Here is a 21,739-nt window from a genome sequence, read left to right as displayed (position 1 = left end):
TTGGTTTTGTCTTTCAACCCTGACAACCAAGATGATAAATTCCCCACAAGTGGGGATATATAAATCTTTTTCTGGTGTCCAGGTCTACACTCTGAACAGTCTAGAGAAATGTGACTTTTAATTAAAGGCGTTTAACTTGAGGTTGCCAGACTGTACAGAAAGTAAACAATCTGCCAGTCCAATCTCATATGATTTAATGATAATGATAGTGTATGAAGAAAATAACTCATTCTAGCAATGTTTCCGGGGGATACCAACCCCTTGGCCTGGAACAGAGGGACAAAAGGGCAGGCATTGATATTGTCCTCTTGTTGTGTTTGAACACCATGATTGCTCCTCTTAGGATTTACTTTTTTTTTTGAGTTGGAGTCTCACTCTGTCGCCCAGACTGGAGTGCAGTGACACGTTCACAGCCACCCCTGCGTCAACCTGCTGGGTTCAGGGGATCCTTCCACCTCAGCCTTCCAAGTAGCCAGAACTACAGGCGTGTGCTACCCAGCCCAGCTAATTTTTTGATTTATTGTAGAGATGAGGTCTCGAACCAGGTTGATCTTGAACCTGTGGGATCAGGCAATCCTCTCACCTTGACCTCCCAAAGTGCTGGGATTACAGGCTTGAGCCACCGCACACAGCCAGGATTCACTTTAATGGCCAAAGAGGAATGTCAGCACATAAAGGGAGTCAACTGTAGGGGAAATTGAAAAAACTGGCGTATGCCTATTCGTGGCCTGGGGCTTCATTGCTTATATTCACAGAAACTTATTTATCCTTGAGTTATCCCATGGTCTAGCGAGAAAAAGTACTTCAACATTGAACTCCCAATTCTATAAGCAAAAAGCCTGGTGAAATAAAAAGAGGAAATTCTCTTGGAAATTAGGTCAGAGGTCCTCCACCATATTTTGAAGTAAAAAAAATGCTGCTTAATAGTTCATTTTCCTTTTTCCATTGGGGCATTTTATCTGTACATATATATTACATCCATAGAAAAAGAATCCCAGGATTTTTCCTCCTGTGTGTTTCCATCTTGTTTCATGGTCCATGGTCCAGCTGAGGTTGTCAGTACAATGAAACCAAACTGACGGGATGGGAACAAATTATTCTGCCACTTTTCTAGATCTTTGAGTTTCACATCAAATCTGGGACTGATCGTGCCACACTTGTTTAACCTGCCTGTGAGGGTCACAACAATTTTCCCAGCTCTGTGATCATCAGTGACTTCAAATTCGCCAATGTGACCATGCTTCAATATCATAGTTAGAAACCAGGCGATGACTTTGGAGCACGGCCTAATAAGAACCTGACATTTGCCTTTCTGTTCGGCATTACTGATGCTCTTGAGAGCATCAGCCAGGACATTCATGTGCACCATGATGGCGGCACAGAGAAATGGAGGAGAGTTGCTCAATAGGTCTTAATAGCTAACAGTTTTAAATATCCTTCAGCTCATTTTCAGAGGCAATGAAGGCCACCATTTTTAAAAGTCATCACCTGTGTTAGAAACAGAATTGCAACACATCCCTTTTCAAGGAAATGAAGTGAAAAATAAAGCTTCTGGGTCAGGAATTTTTGTCCCAATAACCAGAGGATGAATTTATTTTCCACTGTTACAACAAGTGAGAGCATTGTTTTCATAACTCTTAGTGTGGAAAGAAGGGTGTGCTTAGATGTTGGAAAACCAAAAGGGCACGTACTAGGGTAGTCTCGATTGGATGAAACAGTCCACCTCCCACAAGGAGGTTCCATGGTGAGTAAGTCATCACAAATCCACCCCAAGAACCAAGGCAACTGAGAGGCTGAAGAAAGAGGCTGGCAAATCCAGTTTCTCAGAATGAAATGTTGCATAGGGACCTATGAGCAGAAAACATGTCCTATGACCAGGGAACAAGAAGGTGGATCCCTGCCCCATTATACCCAGGCCCAGGGTTTACATGCCATAGGGAAAGAGTAGTGTGCTTCAGAAGGGGTGTGTGCCTGGTACAGTGGCTCACGCCTATAATTCCAGCACTTTGGGAGGTCAAGGCAAGAAGATTGCCTGAGCCCATGGGTTTGAGACCAGCCTGGGCAATTTGACGCGACCTTATCTCTACAACAAATAAATAAATAAATAAATAAACAAATTAGCTGGGCATGGTGGCGCACTTGTGGTTTCAACTACCTGGAAGGCTGAGGAGGAAGGATCGTCTGAGTCCAGCAGGTCGAGGCTGTGGTGGATGTGAGTGTGTCACTCCACTTTCGCGTGGTTGACAGAATGAGATTTCAACTCAAAAAAAAGGGAGATGAGTAGGACAACTGATTAGGGACAGGATTTATGGTAAGCATGATAATTTCAAGGTTTCTTTAACCTACGGGCAAGATTTACGATAGGTACAAGGAACAGTAGATAAAATAGAAATCTTAGAGGCATTCCCTGAACTGGAGTTCATCAGAAGTCAATATGGTGGATTAACATCCAAGATGGAGTTTCTTTAGCCTTCACATAGGTAACATGAAGGAAATCAGTCCTTCCTTTCCTGCTGTCATCTTCACTCCTACCCTGCCAGTCACACCACACACAAGTGACTCAGGTTCAAGCAATCTGATGGTTTTGCTCAAGACTTGAATTTTGAATGAGCAAAAGAAAGAAAACAAAAATGTCAGAATCCAATTCATGTTAGAATCTATTCACTGTCACAGTAATAGTGCCAGCGTCTGTAGCAAAGTCACAGTGAACTAGCCAGACACCCTGACCCTCTGGAGCCTCTCTGGCTCGTGTCCTTTTGTCAAAATTTTCCTGCAATCTCTCAATGATTTCTGGAGCTCCCAGAGACGAGAGTTTCACTATGTTGTCCAGGTTGGTCTTGAACTCCTGGCTTCAAGTGATCCTCTGGCCTTGGCCTTCCAAAATGCTGAGATTACAGGTATGAGTCACAGCACCTGGCTCCGTATCCATCCAATGAGATTTCTTTTTGCTTAAAGCTAACTGCAACAGCAGTTTTGCAATAAAAGGCAATCTAACTGATAACACCAGCCAAGGAGACAAAGGTATGAAGAAATTCTAATCCCCATGGGGGATCAGGTCACTAAGCAGGAGAGGCAAAAATTCAGGCACAGAGAGTTAAGAGAAAAGTAAATGCCAGGAAGAAGACAAGTTGTCTGGGGCTCTCCTGAAGCATCTGAATACTAACTCTTCAACAGTTTAGCTAATTCTCTTGCCGCCAACTACTGAGTATAAGGGTCCTTGTGTACTCTCTGTTCTGGTCAAGGGCAACTCAGGGTAACCAGCAAACCTGCCAGGACTAAGCCATCATAAGCCAGTCTCCATGAGAATGGAACCAGAGAAAGTAGGGACTGAGAAGCTGTGAGCATCGTTGGTTAAAACTCCAGAGCTGGCAACAATTAATAAGATCAAGAACATCTACGGAAGAAAGGGACTATCTCCACTAAATGGGAGGATACTTCTTCCTTTAAAACAGAAGCAAAAGGTGGAAAGCTAGGGGAAGAAGCAGTGAGATTAGAGATGAGAATAAGTGAGGTAAGCTATGTTGATGACTTCTGTTTATTTTCTTTCTTCTTTTTTTTTTTTTTTTTGAGTTGGAGTCTCTCTCTGGGGTGCAGTGGCACATCATGGGTCATCACAGCTTCAACCTCTTGGGCTCAGGCAATTCTTCCATCTCAGCCTCCCAAGTAGCTGGGACTATGGGCATGTGTCACCATACCTGGTTACTTTTTAAAAATTTTTTTTTGTAGAGATGAGGTCTCACTGTGCTGTCCAGGCTGGTCTCGAACTCCTGGGCTCAAGCAGCCCTCCCACCTCAGCCTCCCAAAGTACTGGGATTATTAGTGTGAGCCACCACACCTGGTCAATGGCTTCTATTTTTCTGTGTGAAGCAGGAAGCCAGGCTAACTGCTAAGAATGAGGTAGTGAGAGAATGAATAGTGGTGTGAAGAGTAGGTAAAAATTGTAAATGGCCAATACTAGGGGAAATTATGAAAAAAAACCCACAAATCCAGATAAATTGAAAATAAACTTAAATGGATTCAGTCTAGTTATGTGCTTTTTCTCCAGAAGTACTAGCTGTAAAGATAATGGTCAGTGCCAGGCGCAGTGACTCATGCCTGTAATCCCAGCACTTTGGGAGGCTGAGGCGAGAGCATTGCCTGAGCTCAGGTGTTCAAGATCAGCCTGGGCAACTTGGCGAGACCTCATCTCTACAATAAATTTTTTTTTTTAAATTAGCAAGGCGTGGTGGCGCACACATGTAGTTCCACCTACTTCGAAGGTTGAGTCAGAAAGATCGCCTGAGCCCAGCAGGTTGAGGCTGCAGTGGCCGTGAGCGTGCCACTGCACTCCAGCCTGGGTGACAGAGTGAGATTCCAACTCAAAAAAAAAGATAATGGTCAGGTTACTCAAAAGCTAAGGATTATCTGAAAATTAGCAGAAGGCCAAAGAAGAGAGGGAAGTGAGGGCACAGAGAAGGAGGCAGTTGGGACATTAAAACATGGGTTTTAGCCTAGTTCAGGGAGGGAAAGGAAATAGGAAGAAATTGGAACAAATGGGAAAGCAGAAAGAAAGCCAGAGCTGGGAGTATACAGTGAAACAGAAGAACATGTTCCATTGAGAGAAGGGAAGTGGAGCAGGTGGGAAAAGCCTTGGGATAGGACTTGATGATCAGAAAACAGAATCACAAATTTTTAGGAACGTGACTTCGAAAATGAGTGCTGGAAAGGAACAAAGGTAAAAATCATTAGATCATTTCACCGCACCTGATGTAACATGCCAAACATAACATCCTGGGAACATCAAAGTCATCCAGGATAATGGCAGGATTGGGGTAGAGAAGGCATGTATCTATTAGGTGTATATAACGAGTATAAAACAATGATGGGTCAAGGGGATAATGGCAGGAAGAAAGCAGCAGAACTGAGTGGCGTGGTTTTAAAGGAGGAGTAGCACAGCACAAAGAAGTAGAAATAGAGTGTAAAAAAATGTTAAACCATTTTACACTAAAGAAATGTTTTTAGAATAGGTGCAATAGCTCATGCCTATAATCCCAACACTTTGGGAGGTCGAGGCAGGAGGATTGCTTGAGCCTAGGAGTTCGAGACCGGCCTGGGTAACATTGTGAGACCTTATTTCTACACGAATAAATACATAAATAAATAAGCCAGGTGTAGTGGCTCATACCTGTAGTCCCAGCTACTGGGGAGAGAGACGGGAAGAGGACTGAGGCAGCTGGATCACCTGAGCCCAGGAGGTCGAGGTTGCAGCAGCTGTGATCATGCCACTCGTACTCCAGCCTGGGTGACAGAGTGAGACCCTGGCTCAAATACATAAATAAATAAATATTTTAATTATCACAACTGGAAAGCCAGAGATGTGATGGGTCTCCCAGACAATTGATTTAAAGACTCAACTACGACATCAAACCCTGATTCTTTCTGCCTTTATGCTCAGCCAGGAGCTTCATGCAAACTTGACCTTGAAGTTCTAAGGTGGTCTGCAGAGCTGTATGCTCTCTTTTCACATGCAAAAAGAGGTAGAGAAACTGGTTTCCCAACCAGCACTTTCAAAGGGAGGAGAGAACTTTCTGAAACACCTGCAGGAAACCTCTTCTTGCTTCTCATTGACTGGAATTGGGTCACATACCAACTTCTGAACCAATCACTGGCAAGTAAATAGCGCTTTGTTTAGACAAACTTGATATACCCAACTTGAGCTGAGTTCTCTTCATATTATATCCTGACTTCTCAATGGGGGAGAGTGGGAGCAGATGTTGCTGAACCTGCCATAATCATCTCACCCACTTCTGTGACTACAAGTTTTCTTCAGCTTTGTCCTTTAATATGGTAAGTCTAGAACAGGTAATGAGTGATGACTTCAATTCTCTGAATAAACAAAGAATCAAGATTGTCTTGGTGCCTCTGAACACACTACTCAATTCATAACATGACATCGGAACAGAATACTCACAACTGCAAGTGGAGCCAAGAGCTACAAGTGCATTTCACTCTGTCTTATAAAACTACAGTGACTGGGCACAGTGACTCACACCTGTAATCCCAGCACTTTGGAAGTTGCAAGCGAGAGGATTATCTGAGCCCAGGTGTTCGAGACCAGCCTGAACAACATGGCAAACTTTCTAATATTTTTTTTTAATTCTACTATGTTAAATACATATATTTTTTATTTATATTTATATCTATATATACATCTTTTTTTTTTGAGTCAGAGTTTCACTCTGTTGCCCAGGCTGGAATGCAGTAGCACACTCAAGGCCACCGTGGTCTCAACCTACTGAGCTCAGGTGATCCTTCTGCCTCAGCTTTCCAAGTAACTGGAACTACAGGCATGCGCGACCACACCTGGCTAATTTTTTGACTTATTGTAGACATGAGGACTTGCCAAATTGCTCAGGCTGGTCTTGAACTCCTGGACTCAGGCAATCCTCTCACCTCTGCTTTCCAAAGTGCTGGTATTACAGGCATGAGCCACTGCGCCCAGCTATATATATTTGTGTGTGTGTGTGTTTTCATATATATATGGATTCCTTACTGAGCCTCCAAGAACAGTTCTTATGACTTTCTTTATGCCTTTTCCACAAATACTACAGAGATTCTTCTCCAGCTACGCTTCCTAAATGCCATGGTGCTCCAGAGTTAGGCCTCTGCATCCAGATATTAAAACTGGAAACCATGAATGATACACAGGCCTAGAAATCTAGACGTCCCTGTAGACTCTTGTAGCAGTGGACAGTGGACAGGGGGCAGTCCAACCAATAGCAGTACAAATACGAGACTGTTGCTATCTGGCTTCAAAGCAGCTGGTTACCCCCACATCCAGCATGATTTCCTAACTCATAGGACTGCATAAAGTCACAAGCAGTCACAACTCTACCAGCTTCATTGCCCACCTTGCAATTCCAGATATATCCCTGATGCTCTTTTTTATCGCTATGTTTTTGAAGCTTCTTTTTTCTCTATCAGGGATTCCTTCCCCTGTTTTCCAACATGTGATTCCCCTCTTTTCGTTTAGAAAGTCAAAATTCCCTCCTCTAAAGCTTTCCCAGAGACCCCAAGCAGCAGCTCCTGTGTTCCTGTGTGTTCCTGTCACAATTTTCACCTACCTAGTGAGGTACTTTTCATGTTGTTTTGTGATCATGTATTTCTGTTATTCTTTCCTAATTAGGGTACGAGCAACTTCAAGCAACTTTATTCACCATTTTATTCCTAGCACCTGAAAAGTAAAAGCCTTCTATGTTTGTTGGATATATAGATTATGTATCTTGAAAAAAAATGCTATGTGGAATCACTTTTTTCTACTTTGATAGTTAATTGTCTATCATTAATTATCAATATTATTTTATTAACAGTTAAATTCCACAACAACAGCCGAATATTTTATGCTTTAAAAGAAAAGTTGGGTATCAGCATAATTGGTGTTTATATGCCTAACCCTTAATTGTACCCCACATCTTTATAATAAATAAATAAATTTTAAAAAAGAAAAAGAAAAGTCAAAACATGGAACCAACTGCATTGCTCATCAAAAGTAGACTGGATTAAAAACTGTGGTACATATATACAATGGAATATTACACGGCCATAAAGAAGGACAAAATTATGAACTTCACAGCAACTTGGATGGATTTAGAGTCTATAATACTCAATGATCTATCACAGAAACAAAGAAATGAGTACCACGCATTCTCACTCATAAACGAACCTTGAGCAATTATCAAAATACTATAAGAAATGAATTGGCAAGAGTAAGAAACTGCTAGGGGAGGGAGGAGGGCACACTTCATCAATAAGGGTACCTGATCTCAAATCAGGCGAAGTGAGTACCAAAGGGAGGCCCAAACTTTACCTGTACAATAACCATTTGTATACCTAACCCTGAAATGTACCCCACATCTTTAAAATAAAATGTTTTTAAAAATTTTAGCAAAGACATGTTCAGAATTTTCTGACTTTCTTAACTTGGTATTTTAAAAATTGTAAGTTGTTAAGTACATCCTTGTGAATAAATCACCGGGTTGCTCCTTTGCAATAAGAGATCTGGTGCCATGGGACCATACATGAGCTGTCTGTGGGTGACTGACCTAGAGACCTGGTACTAAATAAAACGGAGAGAAGCAAACCAGTAGGGCAGGGTGGAGGTGTCAGAATTGCCTGGCCAGTGTAAATTTTCAAAATGTGTGGGTAGTTTTCTTAAAAGCCAAACCCACTGTGTGTGGCTTGTTTTGAAAGTAACAGCATAACCTTAAGCAATTGTTTTATTGTCTGTTATACATAAATAAAACGACTACATGAGGAATATTAGTCACTTTGCTTACTTTGTTCCCCTGGTAATAAAACAGAATTTTTTTTTCTTTATAAGATAATGAGATCTTAAATGCTTTCCTCAAACCAAGAGCACATCGGGCAAGTTACTCCCACAACATACTTGGGAGAACACAGAATGCCCATGTGATCTGGGACTGCTCTTGCCTGGTGTTATTATTTCCAAATTATGTCATCCCTGTTATTAAGAAGTGACATGAGCCTGAGCTTGAGCTCATAAAATAAGGTTTATCCAAATACCATGTAGGAAATAAATATAAAGTGTGAAAGCTTTCTCTTCATTTCATTACAAATCCCGGTAGTAAACAATGGAAGACTGGGAAGGGAAGGAGGAGAGGAACAGTTTCTGGGTACACACCCTGTGCCGGGCACGGCTCTGAGGCTGTAATTTTTTTTTTTTTTTTTGAGTTAGACTCTCAATCCATCGCCCAGGTTGTAGTGCAATGGTCTGCTCACGGCCACCCCAGCAACGACCTGCTGGGTCCAGGCGATCCTTACACTTCAGCCTTCCAAGTAGCCAGAACTACAGGCATGTGCTACCATGTCTGGCTAATTTTTTGATTTATTGAAAAGTTGAGGTCTCACCAAGTTGCTCAGGCTGTTCTGTAATTTTTTCCAGGGCAGAGATAGTGTCGGCCAGGCACGTTGGCTCATTCCTGAAATACCAACACTTTGGGAGTGTGAGACAGGAGGATCACTTGAACCCAGGAGTTTGAGACCAGCCTGGAAAACAAAGCGAGATCTCATCGCTACAAAAAATTTTAAAAATCACCCGGGTGTGATGTACACAGTAGTCCCAGCTACTTGGGAGACTGAGGCAGAAGTATAGCCTAAGCCCAGGAGGTGGAGGCCACAGTGAGTCATGATTGTGTCATGCACTGCATTTGAGGCAACAGAGTGAGAGCCTGACTCAAAAAAAAAAAAAAAAAAAAAGAGAGAGAGGGAGATATTGTCTTAGTCATTTCTGCACCTCAACACTTACTAGGTTCCCAGCCCCTAGGTAGGTCCTCAATACACATTTATTTACTGAACTAATCTAAATCTGTTCTAGATAGCCTCTCATTTAATCCTTACAACCACCCTTTGAATCTGGAAGTATTTTCTCTGTTTCACAAGAAATTAAGTTGCCCAAGATCACACTGGAAGGCCTGAATTACAAACTAAGGATGTGAAGACCAAAAGTCATCTCAAAGGTCATCTAGGGTCAGGTACGGTGCAATTCCATCACCGTAATCCCAGCACTTTGGGAGACCGAGGTGAGAGGATTGCCTGAGCCCAGGAGCTAGAGACCAGCCTGGGCAACATAACAAGACCTCGTCTCTACAACAAAATTTAAAAATTATCTGGGCATGGTGGCACTCGCCTGTAGTCCCAGATACTTGGCAGAAGGACTGCCTAAGCCCAGCAAGTCAAGGCTGTGGTAACCGTGATTGCGCCACTGCACTCGAGCTTGAGTGATAGTGACAGTAACAGTGACAGTGAGATTCCAACTAAAAAAAAAAAAAACGGAAGCAAAAAAAGTCATCTAGAAAAATGCAACTATTTAATGCACTCTCTGAAAGGAAAAACAAAAGAAAAAGACTTTTTTTTTTTTTGCCAAGGTCAGTGTTGCTGCCAAAAAAAACAAATCTATGAAATGGCAAATGGCCAGAGTTTCTTTCTAAACCCTTCCAAGTATTGAAGTCTTCACTTAATTTTGTCCTATTCAGATTTGTTTCATTTTCCTGTTTTGTTTGCAAATGGTAAGGGGAAGGTGTAGGGGGGTAGGGTGTTTTTTGTTGCAAGTTTGTGACAGGGGAAAATATTTTGGTTTGTTTCTGCTGACCTGGATGTGTTGGATTGACACATGTTGTTTTGTTTTTGCTTTATTGATGCAGGGATCTTTAGAACAGCAGAGCAAAATGCTAGACAGGAAGAATCTGCTGTTTGTCCTTTATACAATTTTTTTAGTTAACAGAACACTGTAATGTGCCTTGGAGACTAGAATGTATAGTAAATTCAATTGATATTATAAAAAAGAAGAAAGAAAAATGCCACTATTTATAGATGAAGCAAAACATTTTGTGAATTTAAGTTGACTGGCTTATACAACACATTGCCATGAGAATGAAAATCAAGACAAACATATACAATCTAACTTAAACATTAGACAGTGAGTGTGATCATACATACACTCATATATGGGACTCAATTCAACTTTTATTGAGGACATTTTGAGTATCTCTGAAATGTGGTGGGAACAAAAAATGACTGAGCAATATACCCCGTTGCTATGAATCTCAGCATGTGGTGAAGTTGAAAGACAGAAACAGAAATCACACAACAAAGCAGATCTTATGCTTTTAGAGAGTTATGAACCAAGCACAGTGGGGGTACAAACAGCATAACAAATAACTCCACACTAAAGAGAAAGAGGAAGAAGGATATTGTCAAGAAAGCAAAAGCAGCAGCAAAGGACAAAGTCACAAAATGTTCTGATGTAGAAAGGTAATTATAAGGAACTCTGTAGGGTGGTTTGCTTGGGATGTGTGAGAAGCAATGGTAGGATACTGCGTTGGAAATGCAGTTTTAGCTGATGTGAAGGGCTCTGTCCACATCAGTTTATTAGAGGCATAAGAAAGTTTTTATTGAACTTCACGTCAAGTGCCCAGAAAAAGCCTCGAGTGTGCTGGTTAACCCCTGGCATCGGTACACACCTCCTGTCAGATAACTTCCTCTGAACTCCCGGGCCCCCTCTTTCTCAATTTTCTGATTTCCTTCTCTTCACTGACCATTACAAAAGGAAAAAAAATGAGTCCAATAATCGACTCTTGACCCAAACTCAAAACCAGTAACTTTAACAGAATAAAGGTATTTTATTCTCTTAGTATTGCAACAAGCTAAACACATTTTTATCTGAATAGACCTACCTTCTTCACGTGATAGAAAGAGTCGGTGTACAAAGTCCTGAGTTAAAGAAACATACATGGCACAGAGCATATAGGTTAATAATTAGGTGGATGGGTTAGAATCCTAAAGTGCAATTACAGCAATTTAGGCAATGTCATTAAACTGAGTTTTGAGAACAATTAATGAAGTTTCACGTTAAGGATACTGATATACCTTTTAGAGCACTGCTGGAATCAGTAATTATTTTTGAATAGGTAATATAAATGATAATGTTGCCTAATAGGTCAGAGGCTTTGAGTCAAATACCCCCACCACTTGTCTTTCCTAAGAACATGGACATCCCACGAGCCCATGGGTACATGACATCATGATTTCACTTATCAAGGGATGAAATGACTCACACCTGAAGTTGCTCCATGTCATGGAAACCAAACAATCTGCTAATTTTAAATATATATATGCAGTTTATTTCACAAAGAGCATGTTGCCTATATACAATGGAATATTATGCAGTTGTAAAGAAGGACAAACATGTGGACTCCTCAGCAACTTGGATGGATTTAGAATCTATAATACTCAGTGATCTACTTCAGAAACAAAGAACAGAATACCACATGTTCTCACTCATAAGCAGACCCTGAACATTTACCATGATCCTGTAAGAAAGGGATTGGCAGTAGCAGGGGGGATGGGCAGGGAATGACACAACATCAATAGGCGCACCTGATCTCAAACCAGGCAAAGTGGGGACCAAAAGGATGCCCAAAATTTACCTGTACTGTGTCCATTTGTATACCTAATCCTGAGTTATACCCCCATATTTAAAGTAAAATATATTTTTTAAAAGAGCATGTAGGCTAAAAATGATGCCCTAGTCTAGTCTATTGAGACAAAAGGAGACAGATATCTTCTCCCGGGTGCACCTCCAAACCTGGCTCTTCTTCTTGGGGATTTGTTTATTTGTGTTTAGAACAGCAGAACAATCCTTCCTGCTGCAGTTTTTTCTTTGGTCATGGATATGCTCCTAGGATTCAATTTCCTAATTCTATTCCTCTCTTCTTTTTAGGCAGGTGCACCTGAGTTTCAAACATTTCACGTGCTTCTTAAGTTGGTGCACATAGACTCTGTCTTCCTTTCCCTTTGTTTTCTGAGTCAGATATTTTATTTCCTGACACACCCTTCTATATTTGGCTTGGAGGAGGATCTGTTAGTGAGAAATATAAATTTAGTAGTTTCTAGGTCAGTCAAAAAGCCTCCATATTTCAAGCAACCGTTGTCAATCTTTCTTTCCTTTCCTTTGGATAATTCTCCCTGAATTTCATCCTCTCATCAGCCTAAAATGTATCTCAAACCTGATTTATATTTATTTTTGTTCTAGCTAGTTTCTCTTTAGTGTGTGTTTCCCTACCTTTCCTGTGGGTCTTCAAATTTTCTGAGTATTATCTCTAATGGCATGTACTTTACAAACTTTCTTACCACAAATGTATTGTCTTGAGACTCAGGTAATAGGGCCTGAGGGATTCGATGTGGAATTTCCAAGTTTCCTCTCTCAGTTCTGTCCACATTACCTAAACCCTCCTCATGTATAGCTTTGTCGGCCTTTGGAGGCTGGTTCTCCACTGAATATTATTTGGAGATTTCAGATGGCACGTCTCAATTCTTTCTCAGATTTTTGTTTCATCTGGTGAAGGTGATACAATATGCTCTCTAGAATCTTGTCTGTTTTCTGGTTTTGGAGAATGTGTATTTGCCCATCTTTAAAAGAAGTTAGGTTGGATTAGATAGAGAAAGAATGCATTGGAAGGACACCTGATTCTCCACATCCTCAGGAAGACTAGAGAACGGGCATTAAAAAGGAAGGTTACAGCAGAACCACAACCAAAACCAAACCACAGAACCAGTCCAGTGAGGACACTGCTACATCTCAGGGCCACTACTGGGACCACCCACACTGCCAGTGCTGACACAAACACTACCACTGCCTTGGTTGCCAGAAAGCCATCTCGTACCCCACAGCATAGGGAATTCTCCAATATTTCTGGTCCTTTGCTTCTGACTCTGAATCTGAGACTCACAGGTCTGATTATCACACCTAAGTTATGGTTCCAGCTCCTACCTACCTTCAAGGGAGGCTGGGAAATACATTTAAAGACTATGCAGATTCTATGGTGAAATTGTACTATGCCTCCCAGTAAGACTTATACAGTACAGGTTTTCCAAATGTAAGAAAGGGGTTCAGATGCTAAACAGACAGAAGAGGGGGAAAGTTCACTACGTCTTGACCCCAGTCCTCTGCTTTATGGAATATCTAGTTGACCACCTTATGGAATGTCCAGTTGAACACCGTAATTAAGCTCCTTATGTGGAATGTGTCTTTTCATCTTCCAGCTTCTAGGTTCCAGAATGTGCCCTAAGGAGCCCCCAGATACCATAGAGCAGGGGACTCCAAACCCAAGCCGCAGACCAGTACCAATTTGTAGCCTATTAAGAACCCGACCACATAGCAGGAAGTGAGTGATGGGCTTATTTTATTCTGCCTGTGGCCTCCCATTATCTTATTAACCACTTCCATTTGTTCCTCTTTTTTTAATAGTGAAGTGTAAAATTATTTTATTATATGTTACAATGTAATAGTAATAGAAATAAAGTGCACAATAAATGTTATGTGCTTGAATCACCATGAAACCACCTCCTGGCCATCGTGGAAAAATTGTCTTATACAAAACTGGTCCCTGATGCCAAAAAAGTTGGAGAACCACTGCCATAGAGAGTCCATAAGACCCAGCAACATGTGTTAAAATTTTAAGGACAGCACAATAGCATCTATCAGACCACTCAATCTTTTACCTCAAGGTGGTTTGCAGTTTCATTAGACCATGCTGCCTTCCCTTCAGGGAAAGTCCTTTCTTTGCAAAGCTGTCTTTTCAATAGTCACTGCATTACCAAAAAAAAAAAAAAAAATAGGTGCCATATGAAAAGTCAATGTGGAACAGAAAATGAGAGTGGTGTGTCCAGCCTGATTCCAAGGTTGGCCAAGGTGGCCCGTGCCCCACAGGTGCTCATGCCCTATTAGTAATTGTTTATTCAAGAATGAAACTAAACATTAATTTTTCTTTATGTATATATATGTGTGTATGTGTGTGCGTGCTTTACAAATAGCTGCTCGGTTATTAGAACATCAATACTTAAGATGTTTGAAACTAATAACTTAATAAATGGAACTGTTAGGGTTTGGGAGAGGTTTTTTTGTTTGTTCTTGGCCTGTGGATAGAGTGGAAAAAAATTATTAAGACACTAGTGGCATCATGAACAAAAGAGTTTGGGAAACTGAACAAGCACATATACTGATTTAATAAAATAAACCTTTTATTCTTCACAGCCCTACAAAATTCATGAGAAGCCTCCACTGTCCTCTCTCAAAGAAGAATAACTTATGGGTAAAGTCAAGGAGTACCAGGTGGTTGCCACTTCCCACTCACATGATAGGTGGCAAGCGAGTGACTAAGTTTTCCCAAGTAAACAACACAGCTAGGAGAGACCAAGAGACAAGGCAGAGAAGAGAGCACAGGCAAATGCTGAAAGTCCCCAAAGGACAGGGCAGAGCCAAAAAACCGCCCAGGTGCCCATTATCCAGGAGGATCATATAGCATCACTGGCAGCAAGCCCAAAGATGTCTATATAGACGGTAAGGAAAGTTTGAAAATTATTCTACAGAGAAAATATGTGCATGAGGCAGAAAATCCTAGTTCAGAGAGAAGAAACTTGCTGACTGACATTTCCAAAACTAGTGTCATATTTAGGGATGAGCTTCCAAGGAGAATGAAGCCGGACACAATGGCTCATGCTTGTAATCCCAGCATTTTGGGAAGCTGAGACAAAAGGATTGCCTGAAGCCAGGGATTCGAGACCAGACTGGGTAACATGGCAAGACCGCCTCTCTACAATAATTTTTTTAAAAAATAATCAGATGTGGTGGCACGCATCTGTAGTGAGGCAGAAGATCGCCTGAGCTCAGTAGGTCGAGGTTGTGGTGGTCATGAGTATGCCATTGCACTCCAGCCTAGTCAACAGAGTGAGACTCTGACTCAAAAAGAGAGAGATAGAGAAAGAGAGAGAGAGAGATAGAGAAAGAGAGAGAGAGAGAGAGAGAATGCAGATAATTATAGAAGAACTCTAAGACCTTACACAATTCATTAAGCCAAATTTTCTCTTCCATATAAAGAGTTGTATTCACTTAGCATCTAGCCTGCTAAAACTCTTACTCAATGTTGATCTGTGCTTTTTGGTGTCCTCAAGAGTAAATTTTGTACATCAAAGAATTATTTCAATAGTTACTAAAATTAGTTCAGCCTATCAAAACAATGAATTTTTAAAACTACTTCTTTATTCAGCTTTTAAGTTCTGTCTTGCTCACTGCTACTCTCACACTTGCTTTGATGGAAGCCAGCTGCCATGAGCCAACAGCTCACAACATGAGCTGGTTCAAATGGGGAAGTCCAAGTGGCAAGGAACTGAGGGAGGCTTCCAGCCAACAGCTCTGAAACACTGATGCCCACAGTCCAACAGGCCATGAGCAACTAAATGCTGCCAAAAATCACGTGAGTGATTTTTAAGTAGATCCTTCCTTGGTCAAGCTTTCATATGACCCCTACCTGATCCCTTGATTGCTGTACCCTAAGACAGAGGCACCCAGGTAAGCTGTACCTGGCTGTCTGTCTAACAGAAACTGAAAGACAATAAGTGTTTTGTTTTTGCTTTGAATCAGGGACTCATTTTGTCACCCAGCCTAGAGTGTAGTGGCATAATCACGGCTCACTGCAGCCTCAACTTCCTGAGCTCAGGTGATCCTTCTGCCTCAGCCTCCCAAGGATCTGGTACTACAGATGCCGATCATCATGCCCAGTTAATTTTTTTTTTTTTTTGTAGAGACAAGTTCTTATTATATTGTCCAGGCCAGGCTCAAGCAATCCTCTTGCCTCAGCCTCCCAAAGAGCTGGAATTATAGGCTTGAGCCACTGCACCCAGCCCCATAAATGTTATTTTAAGTTTAAATTTTGTAGTAATTCTTCTACAGTGATAGGTAACTAATACAGAAACCAAAAGAGACATGACAACTAAATGCAAAATGTGACCCTGAATTGGATATTTCAGGGAGGAAATGTTACTCCTAGGACATGACTTGGACAGTTGCCACATCTGAATGTTGACAGTATTTTTGGCGACAATATTAAGCTTCCTGATGTGATTATTGAATGTGGTTATATAAGAAAATGTCCTTTGTACTAGGAAATCTACACTGAAGTATTTGAAAATAAAAGGACATGACATCTGCAAATAACTCTTACATGGTTCAGGGAAAAATTAACAATAATATGTACTATAAATACAGAGAATGATAAGACAAATTGTTAATGTATCAATCTGGATAAAGGACACACATATAAGAATTATTTGTCAATTTCTTGCCATAACTTCAAATTATTTTTTAAAAAGCAATTTTTTTTTTGAGTCGGATTCTCACTCTGTCACCTGGGCTGGAGTTAAATGGAGCACTCACAGCCACCACAGCCTCGACCTGCTGGGCTCAGGTGATCCTTCTGCCTTAGTCTTCCAAGTAGCTGAAACCACAGGAGTGTGTCACCATGCCCAGCTAATTTTTTCTTGATTTATTGTAGGTCTCAGCACGTTGCCCAGGCAGGTCTTGAGCCCTTGGGCTCAGACAATCCTCTCTCTTCCACCTCCCAAAGTACTGAGATTACAGGTGTGAGCCAACACACCTGGCCTAATTGGTCTTTTTTATGGCCGTGCAGTATTTCGCAGTGCATATATGCCACATTTTCTCTAAAAGAATGAAATCCTGTCCTTTGCAACAACATGGACAGAGCTAGAGAACACCATCCTAAGCGAACAGACTCAGAAACAGAAAACCAAATACCACATGTTCTCACTTATATGTGGGAGCTAAATGGCCACAAAGAAATAAATAATAGACACTGGAGGGCACCAATAAGAGGAAAGATGCAGAGATGGATATAGAAATTACCTATGGAGCACAATGTTCACTATCTGGGGAATGGGCCACCTGAGACCCAATTCCCACCACTACAAAATACAGCCATGTAAAGAACATGCATGTGTTCCCCCCAAATCTAAAATAAAAATGGAGGGGAAAAGGAGCAATTGGTCATATGTGGCTTAACTTAAAATGTGTTGTTTCAGAATTTTAAAATTAATTGACTTTATTGAATAAAAAAGAGGCAATATTTTTCTTTGAATAATGGCAGTCATGTTCTCTTGGTGTTTTTAAAACCAAATACCAGCATAAATATATTGTGTATATCGTATTTTCAGGAAGGAATTGGATTTGACTAATTTAGATTAAAATGCTATGTATAATTTTCTGTATTTAAATCCTGTGCTTACTCTGAAATAAAGTGTTTTCATCAAGTAAAGAGACTCAAGAGAACACATTCAAAGGTCGACAGCCAAACTCTAAGGCCCATCTTGGGCGAAATGTCAACATTTGACTTTGACACCTGACATTCATTTTTTTTTTTGAGTTGGACTTTCACTTTTTGTCACCCAAGATGGAGTGTGGTGGCTAGATACCTCGCATTCTATCTGGGTGACACTTTACGGTGACCCGAGTTGCCATCATACTTACTCTTTTTCCTATGCTATTATGTTACTTGAGTGCTTTGCATTTTAATTTTCACATTTGCAAGCATCATGGAAATAGATGTAGTCGATTATTCCTCACACCTTTCCCCATTTTCTTTTCCACTTCCTCATCTCTTTACTCTCTTCCTTTCACCTTCTTGGACCCCTTGCTTCTCCCTGATTCTTCTCGATCTTTCTTCTGACAGCTTTCTTCCTGCCTCCTCCACACTAACCCACCTCAGGCCAGCTTTCATCGCTTCGTGCTTAGATCATTGCAGTCACCTCAGAACTGGTCCTCTGCCTCTCTTGGTGCCCTCTTGGCTGTCCCACACATTACAGAGCACTCGCTTTTAGAAGTTCAGAACCAACACACTGTCTGATGTGTCTAGTTTAAGCTTGCTAGGTCTCTATATGGCCATTTCCTTAACTCTGAGAGACCAAACCAAGTTTTTTCCCCTTTGTCTTACCTAAGCTTTTGTGTTCCTCTCTCCATTTAGGGCCACCTGTCAATGACATATTTAAGAAAAAAGCTCTGGCGGTGTGTTGTTGAGCTCCAAAATATCCAAGTCCTTCTTCCACATTCTGCCATGGTCTGTTTTTCACAAAGCACTGCCAGTGGGGACTGAGGCCTTGTGTCTGTTAGCCTTGTTCACCACCTCTTCTTCACATCATCACACATAGATGATGGGAGAAATAATAAGAGAAATCATAAAACATGAAAAGACAAGTGTGAAGCTAGCTTCTATATATGACTTCTTCCAGAGTTCAAGTAAACAGCTTCTAAGGAGTTAAGCTTTTTGTAAGGGGTTTCCCTGTGAACATACTTCTGCACACAGGTCAATGGAACAGTCATGCTTGGGAAGAAAGTATCCGTAATGGTTACAACCTTAGTTATACAAAAATGTAGCTAAAGTTTTGTTTTTGTTTTTGTTTTAAATGAGAAACCAGAATTTATTGAGAGGACAGAAAAGCTCCCACAGCATTAGGGGACCCAGAGGGATTGCCCTGGTTTTTTTTGTTTGTTTGTTTTTTGAGTTGGAGTCTCACTCTGTAGCCCAGGTTGGAGTGCAGTGGCACGCTCACGGCCATCACAGCCTCAACCTGCTGGACTCAGGCAATCCTTCCACTTCAGCCTTCCAAGTAGCTGGAACTACAGGCACATACCACCATGCCCAGCTAATTTTTTTTTTTTTTTTTTTGTAGAGATGAGTTCTCATCAAGTTGCCCAGACTGGTCTCAAACCCGTGGGCTCAGACAATCCTCTTACCTCAGCCTCCCAAAGTGCTGGGATTATAGGCATGAGCCACCATGCCTGACCTTAGCTAAAGTTTTACAAGCACCTCAGCTTCTGATGCATAGAGAAAAGGGCTTGGGGTTTTTCTCCCAATAACGACTTTCTTGTGCTACTTGCTGGATATCGTCTTTTTTTTTCTAATACAAATGTATAATATATATACATATTGATATATCCAATTTACATACGAATGTATTGATGTATATGTGAACATACATATGTGTCTCCGCATATGTACATATAAGAATACATATGTTAATACACATGCATATAGTGTCCCTCGGTGTCTGTGAGATTGGTTTAGGACTCCCATGGATGCTGGAGTCCCTTATCTAAAATGGATACTAGAGTTGGTCTCAGTATCTGGAGGTTCCACATCCACGGATCTGCAATAGGTTGAATCTGTGACTGCAGAGCGCACAGGGACAAAGAGCCAACCATATGTGCATATTTAGAAATAGGTTTCTTGGCTATTGCCTTGTTAGACTCGGGTGTGGCCATGTGCTCTTTGAGCTATGGCTATCACCATACTTCCTGGCTTCAGCCCCCTTCCCTACCTTGGGAAGGTGAATTTCTCTCTCTCTCTCTCTCTCTCTCTCTATCTCTATTTCTCTAATTTATTTTTAAATAAACTATATTTTCTAATCTAAAAAAAAGTAATAGGTTTATTATACTCATAGACCTATAAAACTTTGATATTCAAGAATTATTTTTCAAAAGCAAATTTCTTTCTAAAAAGGATATATGTATTAAATGAATGCTTTCAAAAGTTATTTTATTTATCTGTAACATAAAACATAACACAAACAGAATAATTATTCTTGGTTTATATTTACATATTTTAATCAACATCTTACTTGATGTATCTTTCTCTAACATTGTGTCGCTGACACTTTTCTAATGGTTGCATAATTTTTAATAAGCTCTTTTAAATTCTTTTTCAAAGCTGCCCAGAACTGTCTTCAAAGTTACATTAAATAAAAAGTTAGTTAATTTTAAAATGTTCACAGCTGTAGTTGACTCTTCTTTTTAGCAAATTTGGTTTTTTTCCTAATCTTTTTGTTTTGAAAAATTGCAAACTTATAACAATTTACAAGAACAAACTTATTGTTCAACTTATGCTACTTTTCCAAGTTGTTAAGCTTTCTAAAATTATTATTATTATTACTATTGAGTTGGAGTCTCACTGCTCAGGCTGGAGTGCAGTGGCACACTCATGGTCATTGCAGCCTCAGGAGCCTGCCGGGCTCAGGTGATCCTTCCACCTCAGCCTTCCAAGTAGGTGGAACCACAGGTGAGTGCCACCATGCCTGGCTAATTTTTGGATTGATTTTGTAGAAACAAGGTCTAGCCAAGCTGCCCAGGCTGGTCTCAATCCCTGGACTCAGGCAATTATTTTACCTCTGCCTCCCAAAGTGCTGGAGTTATAGGTGCCCAGATTCAAAATTACTCATCTTTCCCTCTCTCTCTCTCTCTCTCTCTCTCTCTCTCTCTCTCTCTCTCTCTGTCTCTCTCTCTCTTCAAACCATTTGAAAATAAATTACAGATAACCCTAAATAATCCAGCATGAATCCAAAAACTAAGACTTTCTCTTAAATATTCTTATATAAGACAGGAGACCCAAAACAAACCTGGAATTTATTTATAAAAATTGTGTATTCATTCTTACATCTTTAAACTTCAGTCAGTTTCAAAGTACTTTTCATTTGATTCAATACACCTATCGCAATGATTTTTCCACTGCTCAAAACAGTTTTTGAACTCTTCCATTTTGATGCCTTTTCATACTTCTGCGGTTTTTTGTTTCACCTCTTCCACTTTGGCAAAATGTTTCCCTTTGAGGGCTGTTTTCATCTGAGGAAACAACCACAGACATCCCTCAGGGTGAGATTGAATGAATAGAGAGGGTGGAATATTGGGTCAGGCTATTTCTGGTGAAAAACTGCTGAACCCTCAGCACGGTGTGGACAGGTGCAATCATAAATCACCCATCATGAAACGGGCGAACACATTGAAAGAATCTCCAAAAACAATTCACTGAAGTTGAACGCAGCATCTCACAACAATGCAAGCTGGTACATTGATGCTGATAGGTTCCTAGAACACTTACCTAGCAAGTGAAACCTGTGTCACAAGGGCCCCCTCAAAAGGCAATTCTGGTTTTTGAAGAGTCCCCTCCAGTAACTACAATGCAATCAAAATCAGAAAGTCTAGCTTTGATACAACACTTTTCCCATAATATTTTCCCAGTAATATTCTTTGTAGACATTTTTTTTTTTAAATCCAGGATCACACATTACATTTCGTTGCCACGTGTCCTTAGTCTTTCCTCACACACAGGTACAAGGAGCACATACAGTTGGTCTTTGTACCTGTGGGTTCTGCAGCGGTTCTCCATTCTTTCTTTGTCTTTCATGGCAGTGTCATATTTGTAGATGACTGTCCGTTGTTTGATAGGTTTATGGGTTTGTCTGGTTATCTTTCATGCTAAAACACAGGTTATGCATTTGGGCAGGAATAGCATAGGAATAACATTGTGTCCTTTTCAGTGTGTCACATCTGGAAGCTCATGAT

The 21,739-nt window shown here is 40.7% G+C and overlaps 1 pseudogene; it reads right to left on the bottom strand.

The window, feature by feature from the left end:
- Positions 1–920: 920 nt before the first annotated feature.
- Positions 921–1,372, bottom strand: LOC103275439 (annotated as a pseudogene).
- Between the last annotated feature and the right edge of the window lie 20,367 nt (positions 1,373–21,739).

Source organism: Carlito syrichta, unplaced genomic scaffold (assembly GCF_000164805.1).
Source record: "Carlito syrichta isolate Samal-C Ts95f unplaced genomic scaffold, Tarsius_syrichta-2.0.1 Scaffold315466, whole genome shotgun sequence".
In the NCBI taxonomy this organism is placed as follows: Eukaryota; Metazoa; Chordata; class Mammalia; order Primates; family Tarsiidae; genus Carlito; species Carlito syrichta.
The sequence above is the reverse complement of the archived record's forward strand: the minus strand, read 5'-3'. Positions and strand labels throughout refer to the sequence as shown.